Source organism: Coregonus lavaretus (assembly GCF_964263955.1).
Source record: "Coregonus lavaretus genome assembly, chromosome: 4".
NCBI classification, from domain to species: domain Eukaryota; kingdom Metazoa; phylum Chordata; class Actinopteri; order Salmoniformes; family Salmonidae; genus Coregonus; species Coregonus lavaretus.
In genome coordinates this window covers 53,869,511-53,880,914 of record NC_139991.1, presented here as the reverse complement: position 1 = coordinate 53,880,914, position 11,404 = coordinate 53,869,511, and the positions used below count along the sequence as shown (strand labels likewise).

General features: G+C 46.6%; 1 pseudogene across 1 annotated transcript in view; it reads right to left on the bottom strand.

Annotated features, from left to right (window-relative positions):
* LOC311128164 (transmembrane protein 132C-like) overlaps positions 1 to 11,404 on the bottom strand; it is a 190,420-nt pseudogene that overhangs the window by 87,305 nt on the left and 91,711 nt on the right. The gene's annotated exons all lie outside the window — the stretch shown is intronic.

The following is an 11,404-nucleotide window of genomic DNA, read 5'->3' as shown; positions in this document are numbered from 1 at the left end:
GGGGAACGGGCGGGCCAGTCAATAGCATCAATGCCTTCCTCTTGCAGGAACTACTGACACACTCCAGCCACATGAGGTCTAGCATTGTCTTGCATTAGGAGGAACCCAGGGCCAACCGCACCAGCATATGGTCTCACAAGGGGTCTGAGGATCTCATCTCGGTACCTAATGGCAGTCAGGCTACCTCTGGCGAGCACATGGAGGGCTGTGCGGCCCCCCAAAGAAATGCCACCGCACAACATGACTGACCCATCGCCAAACCGGTCATGCTGGAGGATGTTGCAGGCAGCAAAACGTTCTCCACGGCGTCTCCAGACTCTGTCACGTCTGTCACATGTGCTCAGTGTGAACCTGCTTTAATCTGTGAAGAGCACAGGGCGCCAGTGGCGAATTTGCCAATCTTGGTGTTCTCTGGCAAATGCCAAACGTCCTGCACGGTGTTGGGCTGTAAGCACAACCCCCACCTGTGGACGTCGGGCCCTCATACCCCCCTCTTGGAGTCTGTTTCTGACCGTTTGAGCAGACACATGCACATTTGTGGCCTGCTGGAGGTCATTTTGCAGGGCTCTGGCAGTGCTCCTCCTGCTCCTCCTTGCACAAAGGCAGAGGTAGCGGTCCTGCTGCTGGGTTGTTGCCCTCCTACGGCCTCCTCCACGTCTCCTGATGTACTGGTCTGTCTCCTGGTAGCGCCTCCATGCTCTGGACACTACGCTGACAGACACAGCAAACCTTCTTGCCACAGCTCGCATTGATGTGCCATCCTGGATGAGCTGCACTACCTGAGCCACTTGTGTGGGTTGTAGACTCCGTCTCATGCTACCACTGGAGTGAAAGCACCACCAGCATTCAAAAGGGACCAAAACATCAGCCAGGAAGCATAGGAACTGAGAAGTGGTCTGTGGTCACCACCTGCAGAACCACTTCTTTATTGGGGGTGTCTTGCTAATTGCCTATAATTTCCACCTGTTGTCTATTCCATTTGCACAACAGCATGTGACATTTATTGTCAATCAGTGTTGCTTCCTAAGTGGACAGTTTCATTTCACAGAAGTGTGATTGACTTGGAGTGACATTGTGTTGTTTAAGTGTTCCCTTAATTTTTTTGAGCAGTGTACAATAGATTGATCCAGATCCATTCTGATCCAGATACATATTCTTCCATACAGAAAGTTTGCAATTCACCATGGGAGAGTTGGCTCTGAATAAAACCAAGCCTCACAGCCTGCTGTAGTGGAACAGGTTGAGAGCTTCAAGTTCCTTGGTGTCCACATCACCAATGAACTATCATGGTCCAAACACACCGAGACAGTCGTGAAGAGGACACGACAAAGCCTATTCCCCCTCAGGAGACTGAAAAGATTTGGCATGGGTCCTCAGATCCTCAAAAAATTCTACAGCTGCACCATCGAGAGCATCCTGACTGGTTGCATCACCGCCTGGTATGGCAACTGCTTGGCCTCCGACCGCAAGGCACTACAGAGGGTAGTGCGTACGGCCCAGTACATCACTGGGGCCAAGCTTCCTGCCATCCAGGACCTCTATACCAGGCGGTGTCAGAGGAAGGCCCTCAAAATTGTCAAAGACTCCAGCCACCCTAGTCATAGACTGTTCTCTCTGCTACCGCACGGCAAGCGGTACCGGAGTGCCAAGTCTAGGTCCAAAATACTTCTCAACAGCTTCTACCCCCAAGCCATAAGACTCCTGAACAGCTAATCATGGCTACCCGGACTATTTGCACTGCCCCCCCACCCCATCCTTTTTACGCTGCTGCTACTCTGTTAATTATTTATGCATAGTCACTTTAACTCTACCCACATGTACATATTACTTCAACTACCTCAACTAGACGGTGCCCCCGCACATTGACTCTGCACCGGTACCCCCCTGTATATATAGCCTCCCTACTGTTATTTTATTTTACTTCTGCTCTTTTTTTTCTCAACACTTTTTTTGTTGTTGTTTTATTTTTACTTTTTTTGTTAAAAATAAATGCACTGTTGGTTAAGGGCTGTAAGTAAGCATTTCACTGTAATGTCTGCACCTGTTGTATTCGGCGCATGTGACCAATAACATTTGATTTGATTTGATTTTATGTTTTCTTGGCTAGGATGAAATTAATGTGATTTGCAGCATACAAATTATGGCATAAAATCAACAGATGGCATTTCGGCTGTTTAAAACAATAAGGACGTTGGATTGACTTTGAATTAACCTTCGAAGAACACATTGTGGAACTATAATTGGAGGTTCACAACAAGCCAGGAACACTACTTTCATCCAAGACAGGTTATAAATCCTACAACGGGAAGATAATAACCTGTGTCCAGGCTGACTCACTCTACAACTGAAAACAGGTGGTGCAGTCTATTATTTTATTTCATCCACACCTGTGGTTTAAAAGAGTATTCAGACCAGAGCTGTACACTCTCCATTTAATCTATGCCATTACCCATGGATACAGCTAGCTGGAGAGAAGCCAGTCACTCTCTAACCTGCTCCTGTTCTCCATTCTAACACATGCTAAACTCCATTCTCTGCCTTGTCATAGAAAATTGCACTGATGTGCGGCTCTCCCTACCTTTTTCCATAATGAAAAATTGCACTGCTTTAAGCCTGTGACGCTAAAGAATCAGTCTTTAAATAAAAAAGGGGAAAAAGGAAAGGAGAGATACAGTAGAAAGAAAGTGAGGAAAATAGTTACGGTGGATGACGACATGACAAACTGTGCTTGAACTAAAGGGAGAGCGGCAGCACACATCTCCTGACTCAGCCCGGCTTCTCCTTTGATCTTATCAGGGAGCTGTGGCTAGCAGTAATAACTGGCGTGTGTTCAGCGTGGAGCTCCTGACGAGCCCAGATAAAGGCCAGCTAGAGCCAACGCTGCTGCCTATGTGGCTGAGGAGGTGACAGATGGCTCCCAGCTCTCTGCATCTGCATCCCAAATGGCACCCTATTCCATACATCCCTAAAACTCAACTCTGGACCTCGAAGCCTGTTCCACTGCATTTTTTCATTGTTTCGCTCTGGTCAGGAATTTATTTAGACCTGGGTGGGTCTAAATCATGGAATGGGGTGCCATTTAAGACTCCATCCTGAAGACAGAAGGGTTGACAATTAGTTTACATAACAATCTAGAGCCCACATCTACAGTAACATACACCTCAGAGATTGAACATCAAATGTAAGGTCTCTCTCTCTCTCTCTCTTCTCTCTCTCTCTCTTATCTCTCTTATCTCTCTTCTCTCTCTATCTTCTCTCTCTATTCTCTCTCTCTTCTCTCTCTCTTCTCTCTCTCTCTTCTCTTTCTTCTCTCTCTCTCTTCTCTCTCTCTCTTCTCTCGCTCGCTCTCTCTCTCTCTTCTCTTTCTTCTCTCTCTCTTCTCTCGCTCTCTCTTTCTTCTCTCTTCTCTCTCTTTCTTCTTTCTCTCTCTCTTTCTTCTCTCTTTCTCTCTCTATTTCTTCTCTCTTTCTCTCTCTTCTCTCTATTTCTCTCTCTCCATGCTGCGAGTGTTTGGTGCATGCTGGGAATTGTTTGAGTGAGTGCTAAGTGCGAGTGTTGTGTAGAGTTAGATATCCTGGGTTTTCCTTTTCTTGGTGATATCCTTTTTTTCTTCTATGCATGATTAAGGTTATTATTTCTATTTTCTTGTTGTGGTAGAATTAAGTATATTGTTTTTCGTGTCGAAATTATGCTGATTTTGGTGGGGATGGCGGCCCGAATGGGGACGCCGTCCCTGTCACTTCGGCACGGCTTTAGGTGTGTTACTGAAGCTACTGTCATGGTGGAGGAGGTTCTGGTCGCCGTAGGAGAGAAGGTAGGATATGAGAATGTTGCTTATGCGTCACGGATGAATAAAGCGGTGGTGGTATTTCTTAAAGAAGAGCGCCTTGTTGATCGTATGGTTTAGCATGGCGTACTTCTTAAAGGAATGTTTATTCAAGTTACGCCGCTTTTTTCTCCGTCAACAAGGGTAACGATTTCAAATGTACCGCCGTTTATTCCAAATGAGCCATTGGAGCGCGAGTTATTGCGCTTTGGGAAGTTTGCAAGTTCAATTAAGGTTGTCCCATTGGGTTGCAAACACCCGGCGTTGAAACAGGATATGTCATTTCGGCGACAGGTGTTTATGTTTTTGGACTCACCGGAGCAGACTTTGGAGTTAGCGTTTAAAGTCAAGTATGACAATAGACTGTATATGGCTTATGCTAGTACAGGTAGTCAACAGTGTTTTGAGTGTGGGGATGTTGGTCATAAGCGACATGCTTGCCCGAAAAGGGAGAAGGCAGAGGGAGGGGCGCAGGTGGTCCTCGTAATGCCTGGGCCCACTGATGTAGGGAGAGGTGGGCTGACAGCGGTAGAGCAGCCACAAGCATCTGTTGCTGAGGAACAAGTTTTCCATGTTGAGGGCACAGAGTTGCAACTTGTACCAGAGGGAAATGTTATGCAGCAGAAAGATATTGTTGTAGAAGGTAAGGATGGATCTGAAGGGCCATTTCCTCAGACTGGTGAGGAGGTGCCCAGTACGAGTGCTGGGGTACAGGAGGGGGTTCATGTGGAGCTAATCTCCCAGGTAGTGGAGGAGATGCCCACTACGAGTAATGGGGTTCAGGTGGGGCTAGTCTCCCAGGTAGTGGAGGAGATGCCTGGTACGAGTGATGGGGTGCAAGTGGGGAGTGTTGAAAGGGATGTGGTAGAGGGGAGTCAGTGGTCTGTGGCCTCAGTTGAGGAGGATCAGGAGAAGGATATGGATATCTCTCTTGATATGATATCAGCTGGTGAGGACTCAATTTACGATCTAGAGGAGGTAAATGGGTTTCTTGATCAGACTTTTGGGAAATCTGTCAAATTGGCAGATTATTTTGATGTTGATAAGTTTGTGAGGTCAGCTGTGATGTTACAGAAGACGGTGGGGTTAGACCAGTTGAGTGAGAAGAAGCGGTTTCGCTTGAGGAAATTTGTTACTGCTGTTACAGCAGCAAAAGGTGGTGGGAAACGTGGTCAGGTTAAGATAACATTTAAATAATGATGATGATTATGCCTCATAGGGTGTTCTATTCTCTTTGTCTGGTTTCTCTGTGGTTTCTTCTGCTTTTCCTTTTTATTTTCTATATGGAGGTACTAAGGGTAGGTTCTCTCAATATTAATGGAGGAAGGGACAGGAATAAGAGGGCTTGGGTATTAGAAGTAATAAAACAGAAAAGGCTTAATGTAGTTTTCCTACAGGAGACACATAGTGATGAGGAAAATGAGGTTGACTGGGGTATGTGGTGGGAGGGGCAGCATATACTCAGTCATGGTACTAATTTCAGTACTGGGGTGGCAATCTTGTTTTCTTCAGGCTTAGGGGTGACTGTGGTATCTACAACAGAGATTGTCAAAGGTCGGGTTTTATTGGTCAAGGTGGATATTATGGGGTTTTTGTTAGTTTTTTTGAATGTTTATGCTCCTAATGAGGGTACAGAGCGTATTGTTGGTTTTGATAAAATAAAGGAAACCTTAAGACAGTGTGACCAAGAGGGGTGTATGGTTTTAGGGGGGGACTGGAACTGTACAGTGGATTTTACTGTTGATCGCACCGCTGAAGAACCTCACCTGCGGTCAGCCACTTGCCTGTCTGGTCTGTTAACTGAGTTTTAGCTTTCTGATGTGTGGAGAGTAAGGAATGCAAAAGTTAGGCAGTACACATGGCTGAAAGTTAATGAAGGTCATGTCAGTGCAGCAATGTTAGACAGGTTGTATGTATCTGAGCAATACTGTAGTAGGGTTGGAAGGTGTGACATTACTCCTGTGGGTTTCTCTGATCACCATATTGTCACTGTTGATATTCACTTGTCCTGTCCACGAAGGTCATCATCTTATTGGTATTTTAATGTTAAATTGTTACATGATGTCAAGGTTTTTGTTGTTTTGGGAAAAATTGAGGGTTACAAAAGGGAATTTTGAGTCCTTGAGACAATGGTGGGAGGTTGGGAAGGCCCAAATACGATTATTTTGTCAACAGTATACTGCTCTGTCTCGAATTGAAGTTAAAGAGACTATCAGGGCCCTTGAACAGGACATAAAATCTATTGAATTGAAGTTGCTCACTCAGAATGACCCCGGACTAGTCATGAACTTACAGGACAAGAAACATGAACTGAGGTCGTTTCTGCATGAAAGAGTGAAGGGTGCCTTGATTAGGTCTCGTTTCGCTTCCCTCAAGGATATGGATGCTCCTAGTGCTTCTTTTTTTTAACCTAGGACAGTCGACATTGCAACGTAAACAGATGGTCTGCCTTCGTCTCCCTGATGGGAAGGTGACCACGGATGACAGTGAAATGCGTCAACATGCCGTGGATTTCTATTCTGCCCTCTATAAGGCGGAGGATTGTGACTCTCTGTGTACTGAACAGTTGTTACACGGTCTTCCTCAATTGGGACCTGAGCAAAGAGTCGCATTGGACTATGACATTACACTGCAAGAGCTGTCCACAGCAGTTATGCAGCTCTCAACAGGCCGAGCCCCTGGCATTGATGGTTTACCATCTGAGTTTTATAAGCACTTTTGGGGGTCTATTGGGGAGGATTTTTATGAAGTGGTGTGTGAATCTTTTCATGAGGGCTCTCTTCCTGTATCTTGTCAACGTGCGGTACTTTCACTGTTGCCAAAAAAGGGGGATTTGGCTCTCATAAAAAATTGGAGACCTGTTGCTTTGCTGTGTGCAGATTATAAAATTGTTTCTAAATGTCTCGCAAACAGGTTGAAAGAGTATCTGGGATTGTTGGTCCACAAGGACCAGTCCTACTGTGTACCTGATCGCTCTATTGTTGACAACTTGTTTCTAATAAGAGATGTTTTAGACATTTGTAAACTGTCTGATGTAAATGTGGGTTTACTTTCTTTGGATCAGGAGAAGGCTTTTGATCGTGTGGACCACCAGTACTTGTTTAAAACAATGAAAGCCTTTGGGTTTGGGGATGTTTTTTTGTCTTGGATTAATTTACTGTATGCTGGGGCCTCGTGTATGGTGAAGGTGGGGGGTGGTTTGAGTTGCCCCATCCCTGTCCAAAGGGGCATTAGGCAGGGATGCCCAATTTCAGGGCAGTTATATAGTCTGGCGATTGAACCAATGCTTAGTTTTTTAAGAGCGAGGCTTACTGGTTTCTCTGTGCCAGGGGTTATGAAGAGTCCCACCATAGCACTGTCTGTGTATGCAGATGACGTGACAGTTTTTATTACAGGGGGTGAGGATGTTAAGGTTCTCTCAAACGCTTTAAAGGTGTATGAGGGGGCCTCCTCAGCTAGAGTCAATTGGGGAAAGAGTGAAGCGCTGTGGGCAGGCCAGCTTCAGATCAAATCAAATCAAATCAAATTGTATTGGTCACATGCGCCGAATACAACAGGTGCAGACATTACAGTGAAATGCTTACTTACAGCCCTTAACCAACAGTGCATTTATTTTTAACAAAAAAAGTAAAAATAAAACAACAACAAAAAAAGTGTTGAGAAAAAAAAGAGCAGAAGTCAAATAAAATAACAGTAGGGAGGCTATATATACAGGGGGGTACCGGTGCAGAGTCAATGTGCGGGGGCACCGGCTAGTTGAGATAGTTGAAGTAATATGTACATGTGGGTAGAGTTAAAGTGACTATGCATAAATAATTAACAGAGTAGCAGCAGCGTAAAAAGGATGGGGTGGGGGGGCAGTGCAAATAGTCCGGGTAGCCATGATTAGCTGTTCAGGAGTCTTATGGCTTGGGGGTAGAAGCTGTTGAGAAGTCTTTTGGACCTAGACTTGGCACTCCGGTACCACTTGCCGTGCGGTAGCAGGGAGAACAGTCTATGACTAGGGTGGCTGGAGTCTTTGACAATTTTGAGGGCCTTCCTCTGACACCGCCTGGTATAGAGGTCCTGGATGGCAGGAAGCTTGGCCCCAGTGATGTACTGGGCCGTACGCACTACCCTCTGTAGTGCCTTGCGGTCGGAGGCCAAGCAGTTGCCATACCAGGCGGTGATGCAACCAGTCAGGATGCTCTCGATGGTGCAGCTGTAGAATTTTTTGAGGATCTGAGGACCCATGCCAAATCTTTTCAGTCTCCTGAGGGGGAATAGGCTTTGTCGTGCCCTCTTCACGACTGTCTTGGTGTGTTTGGACCATGATAGTTTGTTGGTGATGTGGACACCAAGGAACTTGAAGCTCTCAACCTGTTCCACTACAGCCCCGTCGATGAGAATAGGGGCGTGCTCAGTCCTCTTTATTTTCCTGTAGTCCACAATCATCTCCTTTGTCTTGGTCACGTTGAGGGAGAGGTTGTTGTCCTGGCACCACATGGCCAGGTCTCTGACCTCCTCCCTATAGGCTGTCTCATCGTTGTCGGTGATCAGGCCTACCACTGTTGTGTCGTCGGCAAACTTAATGATGGTGTTGGAGTCGTGCCTGGCCATGCAGTCATTGGTGAACAGAGAGTACAGGAGGGGACTGAGCACGCACCCCTGAGGGGCCCCCGTGTTGAGGATCAGTGTGGCAGATGTGTTGTTACCTACCCTTACCACCTGGGGGCGGCCCGTCAGGAAGTCCAGGATCCAGTTGCAGAGGGAGGTGTTTAGTCCCAGGATCCTTAGCTTAGTGATGAGCTTAGAGGGCACTATGGTGTTGAATGCTGAGCTGTAGTCAATGAATAGCATTCTCACATAGGTGTTCCTCTTGTCCAGGTGGGAAAGGGCAGTGTGGAGTGCAATAGAGATTGCATCATCTGTGGATCTGTTGGGGCGGTATGCAAATTGGAGTGGGTCTAGGGTTTCTGGGATAATGCTGTTGATGTGAGCCATGACCAGCCTTTCAAAGCACTTCATGGCTACAGACGTCAGTGCTACGGGTCGGTAGTCATTTAGGCAGGTTATCTTAGAGTCCTTGGGCACGGGGACTATGGTGGTCTGCTTGAAACATGTTGGTATTACAGACTCAGTCAGGGACATGTTGAAAATGTCAGTAAAGACACTTGCCAGTTGGTCAGCACATGCTCGGAGTACACGTCCTGGTAATCCGTCTGGCCCTGCGGCCTTGTGAATGTTGACCTGCTTAAAAGTCTTACTCACATCGGCTACGGAGAGCGTGATCACATAGTCATCCGGAACAGCTGGTGCTCTCATGCATGCTTCAGTGTTGCTTGCCTCGAAGCGAGCATAGAAGTGGTTTAGCTCGTCTGGTAGGCTTGTGTCACTGGGCAGCTCGCGGCTGTGCTTCCCTTTGTAGTCTGTAATAGTTTTCAAGCCCTGCCACATCCGACGAGCGTCAGAGCCAGTGTAGTACGATTCAATCTTAGCCCTGTATTGACTCTTTGCCTGTTTGATGGTTCGTCGGAGGGCATAGCGGGATTTCTTATAAGCGTCCGGGTTAGAGTCCCGTTCCTTGAAAGCGGCAGCTCTACCCTTTAGCTCAGTGCGGATGTTTCCTGTAATCCATGGCTTCTGGTTGGGGTATGTACGTACGGTCACTGTGGGGACGACATCATCGATGCACTTATTGATGAAGCCAGTGACTGATGTGGTGTACTCCTCAATGCTGTCTGAAGAATCCCGGAACATGTTCCAGTCTGTGCTAGCAAAACAGTCCTGTAGCTTAGCATCTGCGTCATCTGACCACTTTTTTATTAACCGAGTCACTGGTGCTTCCTGCTTTAGTTTTTGCTTATAAGCAGGAATCAGGAGGATAGAGTTATGGTCAGATTTGCCAAATGGAGGGCGAGGGAGAGCTTTGTATGCGTCTCTGTGTGTGGAGTAAAGGTGGTCTAGAGTTTTTTTTCCTCTGGTTGCACATTTAACATGCTGGTAGAAATTAGGTAGAACGGATTTAAGTTTCCCTGCATTAAAGTCCCCGGCCACTAGGAGCGCTGCATCTGGATGAGCGTTTTCCTGTTGATTTATGGCCTTGTACAACTCATTCAGTGCAATCTTAATGCCAGCATTGGTTTGTGGTGGTAAATAGACAGCTATGAAAAATATAGATGAAAACTCTCTTGGTAAATAGTGTGGTCTACAGCTTATCATAAGATACTCTACCTCAGGCGAGCAAAACCTCGAGACTTCCTTAGTATTTGATTTTGTGCACCAGCTGTTGTTTACAAATATACACAGACCGCCACCCCTTGTCTTACCGGAGTCAGCCGTTCTATCCGTGTGGTCCTCTGTAGCTCAGCTGGTAGAGCACAGCGCTTGTAACGCCAAGGTAGTGGGTTCGATCCCCGAGACCACCCATACACAAAAAAATAAATAATGTATGCACGCATGACTGTAAGTCGCTTTGGATAAAAGCGTCTGCTAAATGGCATATTATTTTATTTATTATTATCCTGCCGATGTAGCGTATAGCCCGCTAGCTGTATGTTATCATTGTCGTCGTTCAGCCACGACTCTGTGAAACATAGGATATTACAGTTTATAATGTCCCGTTGGTAGGATAACCGTAATCTTAGGTCATCCAATTTGTTATCCAATGATTGAAGATTGGCTAATAGGATTGATGGAAGAGGCAGTTTACTCGCTCGCCGTCGGATCCTTACAAGGCACCCCGATCTACGTCCACGATATCTCCGTCTCTTCCTCACGCGAATGACGGGGATTTGGGCCTTGTTGGGTGTCTGTATGATATCCTTCGCGGCCGCCTCGTTGAAGAAAAAATCTTCGTCCAATACGAGGTGAGTAATCGCTGTCCTGATATCCAGAAGCTCTTTTTGGTTATAAGAGACGATGGCAGAAACATTATGTACAAAATAAATTACAAATAACGCGGAAAAACACACATAATAGTACAAATGGTTAGAGGGCTGTAAAACGGCAGCCATCTTCTCCGGCGCTGTACTCCTGGGGTCCGCTCCACGGTTACCAGGGGGGCTTCAGTGGGGCAGAGATGGGATGAAGACTTTGGGGGTTTTTCTAGGCTCCGATGTCTTTCAGAAAAATAACTGGGAGGGTGTAGTGGAGAAAGTGTGTGCCAGACTGTCAAGATGGAAATGGGTGCTGCCCCAGCTGTTTTATAGGGAAAGGGTATTGGTAGCTAATAATCTTGCTGCCTCTACCCTGTGGCACAGACTAATGATTTTGCAGCCACCAAAGAGTCTGATACAAGAGCTTCAGAGGACCCTTGTCAATTTCTTCTGGTCTGGACAACATTGGATTAAAGCTTCAGCCCTGTACTTGCCACTGCACGAGGGTGGGCAAGGCCTGGTGGACATTTCTTCCAGGACCATGGCTTTCCGGCTTCAAGCAGCACAGAGACTGTTGTACAGTGACGGTTCTAGCTGGGTTGACACAGCCTACACATTGATGAGGAGAGTGGGCTGTTTGGGCTTAGACAAGCACCTTTTCCTCTTAAAGCTGGAGGGGGGTGAGTTGCCTGGCCTGACTCCATTTTATGAGTCTGTTATG